The sequence below is a fragment of the Lemur catta genome, chromosome 17, assembly GCF_020740605.2.
Source record: "Lemur catta isolate mLemCat1 chromosome 17, mLemCat1.pri, whole genome shotgun sequence".
Taxonomy (NCBI): Eukaryota; Metazoa; Chordata; class Mammalia; order Primates; family Lemuridae; genus Lemur; species Lemur catta.
This window is the reverse complement of record NC_059144.1, coordinates 25,696,948-25,715,823: the sequence shown is the minus strand read 5'-3', so window position 1 is coordinate 25,715,823 and position 18,876 is coordinate 25,696,948. Positions and strand designations below refer to the sequence as shown.

Here is an 18,876-nt window from a genome sequence, read left to right as displayed (position 1 = left end):
CCTGACAGATCCCCTATGGATGAGTCCACGTGACAGTCATTCTCATAGGATAGATAAAAACTCCAAATTAGTTACTAGATGAATGACAGAATCATGCAGAAGACAGCAGTTCTGGGGTTGGCCATCAACTAAAGCTCCATAAGGAGGAAGCTTTGGTTGGTTCCCAACGATGCAGGGGAATTTGAACTGTGGAAATAGTATTTCTTTGAGTTGGTGGAGATAATAGCATTTGTTATGGTGATATTCTGGTCCTTTGTTGAGTCTCACCTTGCCCTTGTGCAGTTTTTCTGCTTGAGGTCTTAGATTTAGCGCCGGCCGCTTATAGGTTTATACAAGCTAGGTAGGCAGCATACTCTCTGCCCGCCGCAGGGGAAATATGGTATCTCTCCAGGGTGGCAATACATCCTGCAGTATCCTGGGATAGTTTTCCCACATTTTTGTCTGCCCATAAGAGCTGAGTGGGAGAGGAAAATGCAGAGAAATCATGGTTAGAAGCAGCATAGGGACTGCCAAGCGTCAGGGCCAGATGGGAGCCCTCGGCTTTTTATTCTGAGATGTGTGCTTAAGATGTTATGCAAATGAGACTTGGGAAACACAGTGACAAGTAGACAGAATCTCCCTGGATTGGTGGCCTCCGGGAACTTTGTCTGAGGAGCTCCTTTTCTTTGCTGGTATCTGCATCTTTGAAGCTAGTTAGGACCTATAATTTTGCTATATTTGGTACTGCAGAATAGGATGTATGGGTAAAAACAAGGGTGGGGAACCAGGTCTTCATTGTCAGGGAAGAGCTTGAACACTTGAAAGGGAGAATCAGAGCTCTTCTTACTCACCCCACAGGCTCCCTTTTTATGGTACTTCTGCCTCATTTGTTTTCAGAGAGTCTAAAACTGTAAATATCAGTCAACCTGGAGTATGTGTGTGAGGACCCAGAGCTTGTATGTGGGGAGTCAAATCATTCTCCAAAAGGAATAAAAGGAAAATGATGTTTGCTACTGACAGGGTATTTTTGCATTCACACAGTGCCAGGCACAGGGACCACCTTCTGGTCAAAACTCAGGGCTTTGTCTCAGTGCTGTGTGCCTGCCACTGGCTCATAGCATTGGCCCCTTCTGAGCACCCTCTTCCTCTTTGGCTTTCTTCACATCCATTGCTTGGCCCTCTTCTGATGGCTTTCTCTCTGATTCTGCATTGTCTCCTCTCTCCAGGGTTTTAGCTGAGCACCTTGCTTACCGTCCTGTGGGAACTTGTCCTCTAAGAGGTCTCCTTCCATTGCCCCGTGTGCCAGGCCTCTGTTGTGCACAGGGGCAGGACCCTGAGTCTCTTCCTTCTGGGTTCAATATCTCCTCTGAGCTCTTAACTCAGGGTTGATATCAAAAGATGCAAATGGTGAAGTAAGGAACCTTCACAGTGTTCTAGGAGCTTAGATATAGGGAGCTCATATAATGTGAAAGAAGATATTTTGGGCTGGGGGTAAGATGGTGGACGGGAAACACCACCAGCCAGAGCATCTCTGCAAGAAGGAGAAATTTTAGATGAAAGAAAAAAAACAAACAGACAAACATAGATCCGATGACGGTTGGAAGGAAGGGTGCCTGAACCTATAGGAGACCCCACGGGAAGAGGTTGCAGGAGCAGAACTGGGAGGAGAAAGGCATCAGCAGGGATTAAGCCCCAAGAGGCTTGGAGACCATGAGAAGGGTAGGTGAAGCAGTTAAAATTCCCCTCCCTTGCATCTCGGACTGTTGATGGGTTCCCGAGCTGCTGGAGAGACCTGCCTACACCAGCCCAGAGACTGCTGCCCCCAGTGAGCAGAGGGAGAGCTTCTTGCAGACAGAATACCAGGGTCCCCCCCCTGGGGCGCCTCCTGCCCCACAGACCAGAGCCAGTCGGCAGGCGCCATATTGCTTCTCTACACACCAGGCGCCTTTGTCCTCCCTGGGGGGGGGCCTCAACCCCTTAGGATCCATCTTGCTCGTCCCCACACAGACATTTCCCAACTCCAGTCCAGACTGCAGGAGCCACAGGGGTCCAGTGGGTCCGGGTGATCTGCGTGACTCCAGAACCGGGTCATTCTGGGCAGACTGCCTCCCAGAGAGAGGATCAGAGACCACCAGTGTACAGATCTTCCTCCATCTAGTCCCTTATTCTCACCTTCCCTTTCCCCACCTGTGGTTCCCGAGAGAGATAATTTAGCCACCACCCGGAGGCATCCACTGGGAACAGGGCTCAGACCTTTCCTTTTGGGGTCCCGCAGTGGACTGAGGGTTGCTCGGACTGTGATCTCCCCACCCACCAGCCCTTCCTGGTACTGCTTGCCTGGTGACTCCAGCAGAGCAGGGCAAAACCTGAGGCGGAGGGACATTTAACCAGCTTGGGTACCCCGTCGGGACCAGCATTTTTCTCCCTGGGATGGACAGTAATTGATCTTTGGGGTCTGGGGCACAGGCCTGCAGGCCAGACCCCATACACCCAGGTCTTGATCGCATTGCCTGGGGGCACAGAGGGGATATTTGTGAATTAATCTTGTGAGGTGAGGTGCCTGCAGGGGCAAATCAGGGGTGAGACTGCAGAGTGGGTCTTAGCTGCAGCAAACATGCTGGGCACCCCTTCTCCCACAGGGGAACCATGCTCCCAGCTCAGGCCAGGATCCTGGGCAGGGAACCTCCTGGCCTGCATAACAGTTGTTGGGGAGCTTGGTTGGCTTGAGGTCCTGCCTGCTGGCAGAGGCCCGGATGAAACCACGGAATAGGGGAGGGTGCAAAGGGGCAAGGCCTGCTCCAGACTGCCAGACTGCAGGTCTCAGACAGCCCCACCCCAACACACAGACTTTTTGTTTGAGTGGGGGCACTTCAGCCCCTCCCCACCCCAGCTTTGCCCAGAGGCAGGGAACAGACCTTTGACCCCTGCTAAAAGCATTTGTGGAGCTTGAGGGCAGGCTCACCCAAGCCAGCCCCGCCCAGCCTCACTCCCCTACCTGCCCCTGCTGAAGTGGAGAATAAGGACACACCTGGAAGCTCCAGGGCTTCACCCACCACCTGGGGCACTAGAGTCCTTCTCCTGAGGAACTGGAGCTGGTTGCAGGACCCAAAAACAACATTGCAGCTTGCTCTTCCTGGCAAGTGCCACCTACTGACAGGGAGGTCAATTTGCATGCCCTGTTACTGCATTTACTGACTCATCATACAGGATGTGGTTGATTACCACCCACAGGCACCACCTACTGGCTCAGAGATTAAACTGGGTGTGTCATTGTCTAAACAAAAGAAAACCCAAAGGTAAGAAGCAACAGTTGCTACAGATGGGAAGGAATCAGCAAGAGAACTCTAGAAGTATGAAGAATCAGCACAATAGGATACACAAAACAGGAACACCAGCTCTCTAGCAATGGATACCGACCAAAATCAGAACACTGAAATGACAGATGAAGAGTTTTGAACATGAATTGTAAGAAAACTCAATGAAATGCAAGATAAAATGTAAACCCAACACAAAGATACCAGAAAAAGAATGCAAGAAATGAATGAAAAATTCACTAAAGATATTGAATTATTAAAGAAAAATCAAACAGAACTTCTGGAAATGAAAAATTTATTTAAGAAATTACAAAACATAGTGGAAAGCCTCAAGAATAGGTTAGACCAGGCAGAAGAAAGAATCTCAGAGATTGAAGACAACACCTTTAAATTAAACAAGTCAGTCACTGAGATAGAGCAGAGAAATAAGAGAAAAGAGAAAAGCCTAGAAGAAATATGGGATTATGTGAAGAGGCCTACATAAGAATCATAGGCATCCCTGAGGGTGAAGAAGAAAATACACAAGGGTTGGATAATCTATTTGAGGGAATAATGGAGGAAAATTTCCCTGGCCTTGCTAGAAACCTAGATATCCGGGTACAAGAAGCTCAAAGGACTCCTGGGAGATTCATCACAAAAAGGAAAACATCATGACACATAGTCATCAGACTGGCCAAAGTAAACATGACAGAGGCCCTCCTACAAGCTGTCAGGTGAAAGCAGCAGGTAACAAACAAAGGAAAACCCATCAGACTAACTAAAGATTTCTCAACTGAGACCTTACAAGCCATAAGGGATTGGGACCCCAATTTTCAGTCTTCTCAGACAGAATAATGCCCAGCCTAGAATCCTGTACCCTGCAAAACTAAGTTTCTTATATGAAGGAGAAATAAAGACCTTCTCAGACAAGCAAACACTGAAGGAATTCATCAAGACAAGACCTGCTCTCCAGTACTCGGAACATCATTACACATGGATCAGCACAGTAGACACTCACCAGTGTAAAATCATTCAAAAGCTAAAGGTCAGAGTCCAGATACTACAGTGCTTCAAGAGAGAAAACAAGGGAACAAAGTTCAACTCAACAGGATAAACAGAAATCCACCCCATTTATCAATTCTTTCAATAAATGTGAATGGCTTAAATTGCCCACTGAAGAGACATAGGCTGGCTGAATGGATAAATATACACAAGCCAAGTATTTGCTGTCTTCAGGAAACATCTAACCCACAAAAGTGTATTCAGATTCAAAATGAAAAGGTGTAAAACAATATTCCATGCAAATGGAAACCAAAAGAAAGCTGGTGTAGGAGTTATCATTTCAGATAACTTAGTCTTCAAATTAACAAAAGTAATGAAAGACAAAGATGGTCATTATATAATGGTAAAGGGAACAATTCAACAAGAAGACATAGCAATTCTAAATATTTATGCACCTAACTCAGGTGCACCCAGATTTATAAAGCAAATCCTACTTGATCTAAACAAAATGATAAATAGCAAGCACTGTAATAGCTGGAGACTTCAACACCCAACTGACAGATAGGACAGATCCTCCAAACAGAAAATAAACAAAGAAACAATGGACTTAGATAGAACTCTAGAACAAATGGGCCTGACTGACATTTACAGAACATTCTACCCCAAAACCACTGAATATACATTTTTCTCATCAGCTCATGGGACATTTAATGACATTGACCATATCCTAGGCCACAAAACACCCCTCAACAAGTAAAAAAAAATAGAAATTATACCATGCATCTTCTCAGACCACACTGGAATAAAATTAGAAATCAACTCCAGCAGAAACACTCATCTCTACACAAAGTCATGGAAACTAAACAACCTACTGCTGAACGATTATTGGGTCAAGGAGGAAATTAAGATGGAAATGAAAAGATTCTTTGAGCTAAATGTTAAAGCAGACACAAGTTATCAAAATCGGTGGGATACAGCTAAAGCAGTCCTGAGAGGAAAATTTGTATCCATAAATGCCTACATCCAAAAGACAGAAAGATCTCAAATCAATGATCTAATGAATCATCCCAAAGAACTGGAAGAGGATGAGCAAACCAATCCCAAACCCAGCAGAAGAAAAGAAATAACCAAGATCTGAGCCTAACTAAATGAAATTTATAATAAAAAAAACTATACGGAAGATTGATAAAACAAAAAGTTGGATCTTTGAAAAAATAAACAAAATCGACATGTCTCTCACTAGATTAACCAGAAGCAGAAAAGAAAGGACTCTAATAAGCTCAACCAGGCATGAAAAAGGAAAAATTACAACTGATACCATGGAAGTACAAAATATCATCTATGAATACTATAAAAATCTCTATACACATAAACTTGAAAACATGGAGGAAATGGACAAATTCTTAGAAACACACAGCCTCCCTAGGCTCAATCAGGAAGAAATAGAATTCCTGAACAGACCAATATCAAGTACTGAAATTGAAGCAGAAATATAAATCCTTCCTAAAAAAAAAAGTCCCAGACCAGATGATTTGACAGCCAAATTTTAGCAGACCTACAAAGAAGAATTGGTGCATATACTGCAGAAATTATTCCACAACATTGAGAAGGAAGAAATCCTCCCTAACATGTTTTATGAAGCCAACATCACCCTAATACCAAAGTCAGGAAAGGACTCAATGGAAAAAGAAAACTACAGACTAATATCCCTTATGAATGTAGATGCAAAAATTCTCAATAAAATCCTAGCAAACCAAATTCAGGTGCTTATCCAAAAATAATCCCTCACAACCAAGTGGGCTTCATCCCAGAGATGCAGGTGTAGTTCAACATATGAACATCTATAAATGTAATTCACCACATAAATAGAAGTAAAAACAAATACCATATAATCCTCTCAAGAGATACAGGAAAAGCATTCAACAAAATTCAGCACCCTTTTATGATAAGAATGCTTAACAAAATAGGCATAGATGGGTCTTACCTTAAAATGATAAAAGCCATCTACGACAACCCCACAGACAGCATCATACTGAATGAGGGAAAATTGAAAGCATTCCTGCTTAGAACTGGAACCAGACAAGGTTGTCCTCTATCACTACTTCCATTCAATGTAGTTCTGGAAATCCTAGCCAGAGTAACCAGAGAAGAGAAGGAAATCAAGGGCATCCAAATGGGCGGAGAAGAGGTCAAACTATCAGTAGCATGTACGCAAATCAGTATCATTCATATATGCCAACAACAGTCAAACTGAGAACCAAATTAAAGAATCAATACCTTTCACAATAGCAACAAAGAAAATAAAATACCTAGGCATATATTTACTTAAAGAGGTGAAAGACCTCTACAGGCAGAACTACAAAACATTGAGGAAGGAAATAGCAGAGGATGTAAACAGATGGAAAACCATACCACGGTCATGGATTGGTGTAATCAACATTATTAAAATGTCTATACTACCCCAAGTGATCTACAGATTTAATGCAATCCCTGTTAAAATACCAACATCATTTTTTTGCAGATCTAGAAAAAATAATTCTATGCTGTGTATGGAACCAGAGAAGATCCCATATAGCAAAAGCAACCTTAAGCAAGAAGAACAAATTGGGGGGCATCAATTTACCAGACTTCAAGCTATACTACAAGGCTATAGTAACCAAAACAGCATAGTACTTACGCGAGAACAGAGACATAGACCAATGGAAAAGAACTGAGAGCCCAGATACAAAACTATCCTCATTTAGCCATCTGATCTTTGACAAAGCAGACAAAAACATGCACTGGGGCAAAAGAATCCTTATTCAATAAATGGAGCTGGGAAAATTGGGTAGACCCATGTAGAGGACTGAAACAAGATCCACACCTCTCACCTCTCACAAAAATCAACTCATGGTGGATAACAGACTTAAACCTAAGGCATGAAACCATAAGAATTCTAGAAGAAGATGTTGGGAAAACTCTTATAGATATTGGCCTAGACAAATAATTTATGAAGAAGACCCCAGCGGCAATCACAACAATAACAAAAATAAATAAATGGGACCTGATCAAATTAAAAAGCTTCTGCACAGACATGGAAGCTATCATCAGAACGAATGGACAACCTAAAGAATGGGAGAAAATATTCTCATGCTACACATCAGATTAAGGGCTGATAACTATAATCTATATAGAACTCATGAAAATCAACAAGAGAAAAATCAAACAACCCCATTAAAAAGTGGGCAAAGGACATGAACATAAACTTCTCAAAAGAAAGACTAATGGCCAACAAACATATGACAAAATGCTCACTATCTCTAATCATCAGGGAAATGCAAATCAAAACCACAATGAAACATCACTTAACTCCAGTGATAATGGCTTTTATCAAAAAGTCCCAAAACAACAAATGTTGGCATGGATGGAGAGAGATAGGAACACTCATATGCTGCTGGTGGGACTGCAAACTAGTACAACCTCTGTGGAAAGTAATATGGAGATATCTCAAAAAGCTAAAAGTACAACTACCATTCAATCCAGCAATCCCATTACTGGGCATTTACCCAAAGGAGAAAAAGACATTCTGCAATAAAGACATCTACACTTGAATGTTTAGAGCAGCACAATTCACAATTGCAAAGATGTGGAAACAACTCAAGTGCCCATCAATACATGAGTGAATTAATAAAATGTGGTATATGTATACCATGGAGTACTACTCAGCCACAAAAAGCAATGGTGAACTAACACCTCTTGTATTATAATATTATCAATATAAAAAAATAATTTATTATTTGTGGGAAAAAAAGAAGATATTTTGGACTAGGTTGAGGGGCACTGTAGAATTAGAATAGAAAACAAGTTTTTGTACAAGGTTGTATAGGGTGGTGGCTGGGTATGGGGTATTGAGGCCAGTGGTGGATGTTGGGAGATCCCTACTTTAGATTGGAACTCGGTGGGGTGAGCCCTGTTAGCTCCCCTTCCTCTCCCCGCAATCCACTTTACCTGAGATCAACTGGGCCAGGAATCCAAGGACTGCAAAAACCAGGAGTGAGAACTTCATGGCTGAAGGGGTGGCCTGGGGAGCAGGTGGTGGTTTAATGGAGTTGGGGCCTTCTGTAATGTGCCTGAAGCTACTGCCTTTATAGGATCCACATGGTGCCAGGATACTGCGAAGCAAACCAAAGGGAGAGTTTTCTGTCACCTAGGGCAGTCAGAATAGATCAGAATGTCTACTGGACTGGAACCTGGATTGATTTATTGAGCACCTGTGTTCTAGGGGGTTAGGGCAGGGAGAGGCAGAAGAAAGAGTGAATCAGTTCACAGCACTTATCTTCCAAACTGTGCTTTCTAGCCATTGTTGGTGAGGTGTGGGGAAATGAGCTCTCTTGTGTTGTTGCTGGGAGTGTTAATTTGTACAGTTTTTCTTTTGTAGAGTAATTTGGCAACGTAGGCACATTTAAGGATTCTTAAAAAGTGCTTATCTTTTGACTCAGAAACTCTGTTCCTTGGACTTTTGTCTAATGGAAATAATTGGACAAGTACATAAAGAGGTTTAATCTAAACATTGTCTACAATGGCAGAAGACCAAAAGCCACCTGAATTATGGTAAAACATGGGTCTAATCTAATATAAAAATATATGATATAATAGAACACTATGCAATCATTAACAATGATAACAAAATAAAAATGTAGGCTATAAGATATACTTCTAGTATGATTTAATCTTTTAAAAAGAAACATCTGTTTATGTGCCTATATGTATGTATGTATGTATGTATGCATGTGAGTGTCTATCTATCTATCTATCAATCTATCATCTATCTATCTAAAATGTCTGAGGTTTGGGAAGAAGATTATGTATGCTTTCATCATTAGAAAAAGAGAAGATATTTCTATAGGATAATTACTTTTTGTTTGAGTTTTAATATGAATACTCTCACCTACAAACTTTTGCTTTCTTTCCTTAGAGTTTAAGGTTTCTGGATTATAGAGAGTTTACCATCTCCACATTCTTCTCCAGAAATATTTTGGGGTCTTTTTTATCCCCCTATAGCATCTTTTTGAGTCTGTTTACCATTCATACTCTTCTCTTGTGGTCAGGCTCTAGTTTTCCTGAATTCTTCATCCAACATGGTGTCTCCAATGTAAGAGAATGATCCTAATAGTCCTGATTCGGGTCACCTAAGTACAGTGGCTCTATCATCTCACTTTTCCTGATGTAAAAGACTCAGGACTTGGCAAAAATATGTCTCAAGACTTTAGCAGTTGCTCAAATTTGCACGTATCTTTTAGAATCTATAATTTCTTCAATTAAGTATTGTAAATTATAGTCCTAAAATACATGCAATCCCCTTCACGCCCTTGCCAAACCCATAACTAAAGAACTGGAGACTTTTGTGTCTCTGTGTCTATTCTTCCACAAGTTGGTTGTCTTTTCATCTTTCCCTTGTTAAGCAATAGTGACACTTCTTTTTTCCTTGTTTCCATACAGCATGCACAGTCCATCTCATCATTGATTTGAGCCACCCCAATTTCCTCAAACTATTAAAATATTTTTTCATTTGAAAATAATTTAAAACTTGTAAGTTGCAAAATACACATTGTACAATATTTTTTCCCAGCTTCCCTCAGATTTTTCTGCTGTTAATATTTTACTTTTTTTGCATTATCATTTGTTTCCCCTTCACTCTATCTATAGATATATTTATATTTATCTCTATATATCTTTATATAATTTTTTCTGAACCTGTTGAGTATAAGTTAAATACATTATGGCCTTTTACTCCTAAATAATTCAGTGTGTATTTCCTAAGTATATATATTGTATTATATAATGACAGTACAGTTACCAACTTCAGAAATTTAGATTGATACCACTTTAATCTACCATCTATAGATCTATAATCCAATTGGCCAGCAGATTTAACGTCTTTTTTTTTTTTTTTTGAGACAAAGTCTCACTCTGTTGCCCAGGCTAGAGTGCTATGGCATCAGCCTAGCTCACAGCAACCTCAAACTCCTGGGCTCAAGCAATTCTTCTGCCTCAGCCTCCCAAGTAGCTGGGACTACAGGCATGCACCACCATGCCCGGCTAATTTTTTTTCCATATATTTTTAGTTGTCCAGCTAATTTCTTTCTATTTTTAGTAGAGATGAGGTCTCACTCTTGTTCAGGCTGGTCTCGAACTCCTGACCTCAAGCGATCCTCCTGCCTCGGCCTCCCAGAGTGCTAGGATTACAAGCATGAGCCACCGCGCCTGGCCTAACAACATCTTTTATAGAAAGTTTTTCCTCCTTTAGTTCAGATTCCAGTGTCAGGTCATATATTGTATTTCTCTTTAATTTTAAAATTTTTTAAATTTTAATTGACATAATAATTGGACATATTTATGGGATACAGAGAGTTATTTCTATACAAGTGTACAATGTGCAATGACCAAAGCAGGGTAGTTAGCATAGCATCACCTCCAACATTTGTCATTTCTTCTTGTTGGGAACATTCAAAATCCTTTCTTCTAGCTATTTGAAAATACACAATAAATTATAGTTAACTATAGTGACAGTGATGTAGAACACTAGAACTTATTCCTCCTATCTGGCTGTAATTTTGTTATCTATTAATCAACCTCTCCTCCCCCTTGCCTCCCTACTCTTCCCAGCCTCCAATAATCACTGTTCTACTCACTACTTCTGTGAGCTCAACTTTCTGTAGCTCCCACATATGAGTGAGACCATGCGGTATGTATCTGTCTGTGCTTGACTTGTTTCACTTAACGTAATGTCCTCCAGGCTCATCCACATTGCTATGAATGAATGACAAGATTTCTTTCTTTCTTTTTTTTTTCTTTGTATAGCTGAATAGTTTTCCATTGTGTAAGATACTTCCTTTGTCTTTAGCCTCCTGTATTAGTCAGGGTTCTCCAGAGAATAGGATGAACCTGTCTATCTATTTATCATATATATATCTTATATATATATAAATTATATATATATATATGAGAGGGAGAGAGAGATTTATTTATCTTAAGGAATTAACTGATGCAGTTGTGGAGGCTGTCAAGTCCCAAATCTGGGGAACAGGCTGGAGATGTTGTAATTTTTGAATAATATAATACCTCCTATTTTTGTTTGGATAGAATTTTCCTCATTTGTGTTTGTCTGACATTTCCTTGTAACTAGATTGCGGCTATGCATTCTCAGGGATCATTTGGCATGGATAATATTGTGTGCTCAGGCTCTCACAGCTGGGGGCCCAAGATGCCCATCTGTCCCTCCTGGGCAATCTTAATTTTGATCCCTTGATCAAGGTGTTGCCCAATTTTCTCACCACCTTATATGTACTGTGATGTTTCTCCCTGGCAACTACTAAACAGCCCATGGGGAGACACTATAAGACCATGCAAATCTTTGCTCCTCATCAAAATTACACCCCAGATTTTAGCAACCATTGGTGATTCCTGCCTGATCCAATCTTTACTGTGATGGTTGCAAGATTACCTAGTCTAATTTTGAATGTACTCCATCTTTTTCACTTATGATCAGAACCTCCATCTCCTTGGACGCCTTCACTCCCTTGCCAACATTAGAGGTTCAATGTTTGCAGGGCTATGTTTCATGAAGAAACGCAATTTAAAAAGTTGCTTCATAGGATTTACTGTTTGTGCTTCTAAGCAGAGAAACAGTAAAGCCACTGTTAGTAGAGAACATCAGCAGCTGCCTGGATTTCCCTTACCCTGGTGGCCTAAATATGTGCCTCAGAAAAATTTAAAAAGCTCAATTTCAGTGATCTTCAGAGTTGCCCACAAATTTTGAAGAAAGAGAATTTTAATGTATGAACAGAAAGAGTAAACTATTTCTGTGTTTTCATTAGTAAAGCCTTATTTACATTTTTACTGGTCTCTGCTAGTCAATGAAAGAGTCCAAACATTTGCCATATGGGCTACTGCTAGACCCCTCCTTTTCTTCCTGTGGATGATTTTTAGATCTAAGTCCAAAATGTCTCAATTATTCTTTTCATTTTGTTGGATTCAGGCCATTGCTAAAGCTAGTTGAGATTTCCAGTTTTGTCTTCTTGCATGTTTACTATTTTTCTAACTCCTTGTCATCATCAAATTTTGTAATTGTGTTTATTTTTGGCTCTTCCAAAATGCTGATAAAAATGGGAAATAAGAAATAGTCATATAAAGGACTTATATTACTATATCTAAAAATTATTGAGTAATCAAAGAGCCTTTGTTTTTAAGATCATGAATCTGCAATTTGAACAGAGTTCAGGACAGGCTCATCCTTGCTCCACATGGTATCAACTGGGATGAAGAGGGGACTGGAGGACGCACTTTCCAGATAGCTCACTCATGTGGCTGCTGGCTTGGTGCTGACTGTCCATCAGAAGCTCAGTTGGCACAGGGGTCAATGTTCTTGGTTATTTTTCGTTTAGGCCTCTCCATGTGGGCCTCTCTACAGGCTGCTTTGGCTTCCTTACAGAATGGCAGCTGGGTTTCAAAGGTAAGCATCCCGATAGAGAGAAAGTGGAAACTTCATAGCCTTAAATTAAAAAAAGGAAGGGGAGAAATGGCTGACTTAGTGGATTGCTTCATCTTCAGCAGGTGCAAGCCAAAGAACATCAGTGAAGCCTGAAAATTCAAGTGACAAAAATATAAGCATATTTAGTGATATAGAGATAACATTAAGAAAGATAATTCTGTTGACTTATATTGGATGGTGGTGCAAAGGGAGGAGAAATAAAAAATACACTAATTATATCATAGTTCTATCAGGGAACTAATAGATACTGCCTAAAAAAGAGAGAGGACCATCTAATGGTACTATGTGAAGTTATAAACGTGACCACTAAAAAGAAAGCCCAAATCTAATGAAACATCTAAAACCTAAATATCAGAAAAGCACACACACATATACACACACACAAGCAAACAGACTACACGGTGAACAGCTTTTTAAAAACATAAAAACTACTTACTTTACAATATGTCAGAATTAAGACTAAATATTTATCCACCCTATCGGTAAATGTAAAATGCTTAAGTCATTCATTTAAAAAATTTCATATTGGATCAGAAAGCAAACTCAACTCTGTGCTGTATGTGAGATGCACACCTAAAATCTGTCTTGAAAAGTATTAAAGATGGATCTTCTGGGTCTTGATGTCAATGCCAGTCAGATTGATGCAAGACCCAAGTTTCAAAGATAATTGTACAAGTAAAAATACCAGCGACTGGGAGTAGAAAAGAATTGAGGCAGTTGCAAATAAAAAGATTCCTCTAGCACTCCAGCTTCCTATAGGCAGGAAGCAGCATAGGAAGTTACTCAGCTGCAAACGCAGGACCTCCTTCCTTATTGAAAAGGAAAGATATCTCAGGGTGGAGCCAGGTGCTCAGGGAATAGAGCCAAAAGCAGAAGTAAAATATGGATTAGAAAATCACTCCTAGGGCACAGAGCTGCTTACTAAGAATTTTCCCTGTCCCCAGAGTGTATGAAACTGCCAGTATGTGCCTGATTGGTGTTAGATCTGGAGCCGAGAGGGAGACACACAAAGCCTCATGTGTAGCAAAATGCTGTTTATTTTGGGCATCTGGGTGCAGATGGGTGGAGGCTTAAAGAGCGTCCACAGGAGAAAAGGGGAGACCCTTGGGTTTTATAGAGGGTTTTCTGGGGGGAGTGAGCAACTGGGCCAGAACAGCTGCTGTAATAAATTTTTTTTCAAACAACCAGTTTCTGGGACCCCTGCATTGGTCTTATCCTGCAGAGATAGGGGAGGGGGTTAGCTTCGTCCTTATCGGGGGGGATAGGAATGCCAGTGTCACGGCGACTGTCTGTGGTCAGAGTTAGATTTACAACCTCTAGACTCTCCAGACTCCTGTGGCTGTTGTTTAAGTTTTCCCTTAACTGCATTCCATCCTATACATACTTTTGGGGTTCCCACTCTAAGCAAACCTAACAATTGGATACAGAATTGCTTTGGACCGGTGACTCCTATGTACTTCCCATTCTGCTCCTTCCCCTCCTTTGAACAGTCACGTCTGTTGTAGTTATCCCATCCCAGTGTCTCTAGCGTATTTTGGGTATGTAGGGGTGCGGAGATAACTTATCTGTTTAGTTCACAGGTCTCTAGAGCAAGAGGATCAAATTGAAGGAGCTTCATCTATACTTGGACCCAATTTAGATGATGAGATCTCAGTCTTCAAAGCTGTGCTTGAGGTCATACCATGGCGAGAGTTTGGAAGACTTGAGAGCGAATGTATATTTTGCATTATGAATTATTAGGGAATGGAGGAAAGATTGTGTTAGACTGTTATGTGGACGGTCCCCACTGAATCATGTCTCCCAGTGTTCACATCCTGGTGCGTCTCCCCAACACTGACTCTCTGCTTGGCCACATGACTTGCTCTGGTTGATGGGAAATCGACAAGTGTGATGCAAAAGGTGTGTGATTCAAAAAGTGTGATCCAGGCTGGGCGCGGTGGCTCACGCCTGTAATCCTAGCACTTGGGAGGCCGAGGCGGGCGGATCCTTTCAGCTCAGGAGTTCGAGACCAGCCTGAGCAAGAGCAAGACCCCGTCTCTACTAAAAATAGAAAGAAATTATATGGACAACTAAAAATATGTAGAAAAAATTAGCCGGGCATGGTGGCACATGCCTGTAGTCCCAGCTACTCGGGAGGCTGAGGCAGAAGGATTGCCTGAGCCCAGGAGTTTGAGGTTGCTGTGAGCTAGGAGGATGCCATGGCACTCACTCTAGCCTGGGCAACAGAGCGAGACTCTGTCTCAAAACAAAAACAAAAACAAAAACAAAAACAAAAACAAAAAAGTGTGATCCAGAGCCCTAAGCTCTGGTTATAGAAATTTGCCCTCTTGGGACCCAGTTTGCATGTGAATAAAGTGGTCTTCCCTAGTGGAAGATAAGAGGCCTCAGGGAGGCGAGCTGAAATTCGCAACAGAACATACAGAATGTGAAAAATATTACAACTTTAAGCCACTAAGTTTTGGGATGTTTCGTTGTGCAGCCATAGAGAATGGATATGTCCATGTTTTCTATTGTTAATCTCCATGATTTTAATTGTGTGTTTAAAAAACAGGGTCTATTCCCTGATGTACAACTTCCAATCCATCTTTATTTCTGGGATTATTTAGTTTTTTCTTACATTTTTGCCCACTTAATAATTTTTTTTAACCCTGGCTTCCTAGAAGTTTCTCCTGGGCCAGCATAGCTTGATGTTCAGTCATATTTTTGCCAGAGGCTGTGTTTATTATGCCTCTTGATGCAGTAAGGTTTCCACCTACTAAGGGATCTTGTGTGGCTTGGGGAATGGGTTCAAGTTTGCTCCATGTTCATCCAAGTGCCTGTTGTGGTTGCTCTAGAGTGGGTACGGCCTAACACATGTGCACAGCCTTCCAGCTCCCTGGGATGAAGGTGATCTTAGCAGGGCTCTATGTAGCTGTCTGTTTGGCTGATTCTTTTTGCTAAACTACTGGCTAGTCTGCGGCTTCTTCATGGCTAGTAGTTTCATGTAGCTATTAGCTTTCCTTGTATTGTTTGCCACTAAGATCTTTATTGTTTCCAACAATGCCTTAAGGCATGAGTTCCAGATGCTCTATTCCAAATAAAGTCAGCACCCTAAGCAGAACTTTAATAGCATGTCTGGGGTCTAGAGGGTAAAAGGGTTACTGTTATCTAAACTGCACCTGCCCAGGGTAGAACTTCCGTACGGTGGACATGAGGGGTGTGTGTGTGTGTGCATGTGTGTGTGTGCGTGTGTGTGTGTGTGTGTGTGTGTGTGTGTGTGTTGGGAGCAAATTATGGCTCCAATGCCATGGACTTACACTTATTACTGAGATTTAGCAGATTTTCTTGAATAAATGCTTCTCAATTTGTTGGATACCTTTAGGTGGGTCAGCCAATCTACTGGAATGCAAGACCTGGAAGATATCTCAGAAACTACCCCTAGGTTTTGAAAAGGTTATCTATGGAGAAAGCTAAGAATCTTTATGACCACCAGCTGTGAGACCCCAGAGTAGAAATTATGGATGACTAATTATTATCATTATTTTTAGTTAGGCCTATTTCTTCACAGAGTTTTGGGGCCTTTACCCCAGTTCTCACCCTGCACCCCTTTACTGATTTGTGTAAAGAATGGTTTCAGTGACAGGAGTAATCATTTCTACTAGGTTGGTCAATATGTCTAGGGCTTTTCAATAGGCAGAGGTAGAAAAAGATATTTTAAAAATAAAATACATCATGAGATTATACTAAAGCTTCCAATTCAAACTTAGGATTACAGCATTTTTACCTAAACTCTTATTTCTTATCTCAATTAGTGACACCAACATTCATTTCCTTTAACTCACAATATGTACATTAAAACCTCAATCTGATTATTGAAAACAAAACATTCTGCAGTTCTTTTGTCTAACTTAGGTTATATTCCACTAAGGAGGTGCTCTCAAATTACTCTAAGGCATTTCAAATAGTTCCTTTGGGTGCTTATGCCACTAATTCAATGCACAGGGGAATTCAATTTCTTTTGCTTTTAGTTTTTAGGGATTGCTTTTAAATTTTGACATTTTTTATGTTAGGTAGAGTATCTAAATGGTTCCAAAGTCTAACCTTCAAAACAAGGTATATTCAGAGAAGTCTAGCTTTTATACGTGTCTACCCTCTTTCATCCTCCTTCTATAGATGTCCATTCTAGAATTTTCCTTCTTCTTTAAAGTAGATGTATCTAGTGCTTTTGTTTTCATCTCCCCTCTCCTCTGTTATTCTATTTTTGATAAGAAAGATTCCAGGTTACTCAAGGTTCACTGAAGCCAGGAATAAGAGAAGCAAAAGCCAGAGGCAAGAACTTTATGCCTGAAGGATGGGGACATGCCTTAAGAGAATGCAGTGGGTGGACGGGGACAGAGCTACTTATGTCATTGGCCTGGAGCTCCAACCCTTGTTGGACTTCAAATGAGATCAAAAGTTGGGCAGTGAGCCAAGGATAAAGTAGAAATCTCTGCCATTAGGGCAAATAGATTTTGTTAGACTAATTGGCTACTGCATGTATTGACTGAGCACCCACAGAATACCTGGAAGACTAGCAGCCAATGTTTGAAAATACACTTTCTAGTGACCACTGGCAAGAGTGAGGCAAAACAGGGACGACTGCGTACTGCTCCTGTGAGAGAAACTTGTCAATATATATTCCATGTCTAAAACAAAGTTAAACAAAACTATACTTGCCCTTTGTAAAAAGAAAATGAAAAATCTCAATGCTCCCCAACCAACTCCTTATGCAAAAGGAAGGTAAAGGCCTCAGACACCTGAGAAGAACTGGACTCCACAGATCGTTCATTAAGGACATTCCTTACTGGCCCCCATAAGCAAAGACATGCAAATTACAACTTTAGGTCAGCAGGCCATGTCTAGCACCTAAAACTAAAGTCTGTTGGATTCCACACAAATAATGAATTATAAGTTTATATTTACAGGTAACAGAACAGAGACAAGACAGAATCGGACATTTTCCCACCTACCCAGGGACATCTACATAATTGATGCTTCTTTCACTTTCTTTTTCTCTTTTAACATTTGTCTTACCTTATGTACAATGTAGATTTTCCTGGGTCTCACAATGTGACCACTGTCTCACTACTGCCAGCTCCCTGCCTTTTTTCTTTCTGTATGCCTTTAAATGCTGAAAACTTCCGGATTCCCCTTCTGAAAAACAGCCACAGGTCTGTCTGTGGTTTGTGTCCTCTGCCCCCACACAGCCCTGCACATCCTCAACTTTGGGTTAATAAACCTCCACTGATTGAGATTTTTAAAAAATAGCTTAAAGCATTTACTATCTAAACAAACCAATCTGTTAATAGTAGTCACAAAATATGCTTAATACAGAAACCTACATTTATGTCTTCTAAGAAAAAGTATAAATTGTATTCCACCTCAATACAAAAATTAACCCGCTTAAAGAATATGCAATAGGCCAGGCATGGTGGCTCACGCCTGTAATCCTAGCACTCTGGGAGGCTGAGGTGGGAAGATTGCTTGAGGTCAGGAGTTCAAGACCAGCCTAAGCAAGAGCGAGACCCCATCTGTACTAAGAACAGAAAAAAAAAAAAATTAGCCAGTCAACTGAAAATAGAAACAAAAAATTAGCCGGGTGTGGTGGCTTGCGTCTATAGTCCCAGCTACTTGGGAGGCTGAGGCAGGAGGATCACTTGAGCCCAGGAGTTTGAGGTTGCTGTGAGCTAGGCTGATGCCACAGCACTCACTCTAGCCCAGGCAACAAAGTGAGACTCTGTCTTGAAAAAAAAACAAAAAAAATAATATGCAGTGGTCAAAATAATGGTGAGTTTTTAACAACTTCAGAATAAAATAACAATAAGTACTTTATACTGCTTTATATCTTAAAACTGCTTACAACTTCTCATAAAAATAGTCTGAGACAACTATTTTTTCTTTTATTTTTTAACAGACATGTTCAAGATTATGGGCAACATTTTAAAAACCTTATGCTTCACAGACTTTCAGACTTTCAATTACTGTAGTCCCTTTTCTTTGATGTGGTTTATTCAGCCAGGCAAAAAAGCACGGTAGACAGCTTAATACATTTTC

General features: G+C 40.8%; 1 long non-coding RNA gene across 1 annotated transcript; it reads left to right on the top strand.

Moving 5' to 3' along the window:
• Positions 1–10,985: 10,985 nt before the first annotated feature.
• Positions 10,986–14,431, top strand: LOC123622864. The gene is made up of 3 exons (XR_006729647.1): positions 10,986–10,998; positions 12,698–12,765; positions 14,378–14,431. It is a non-coding gene; the product is annotated as an uncharacterized LOC123622864 (long non-coding RNA).
• Positions 14,432–18,876: the final 4,445 nt, after the last annotated feature.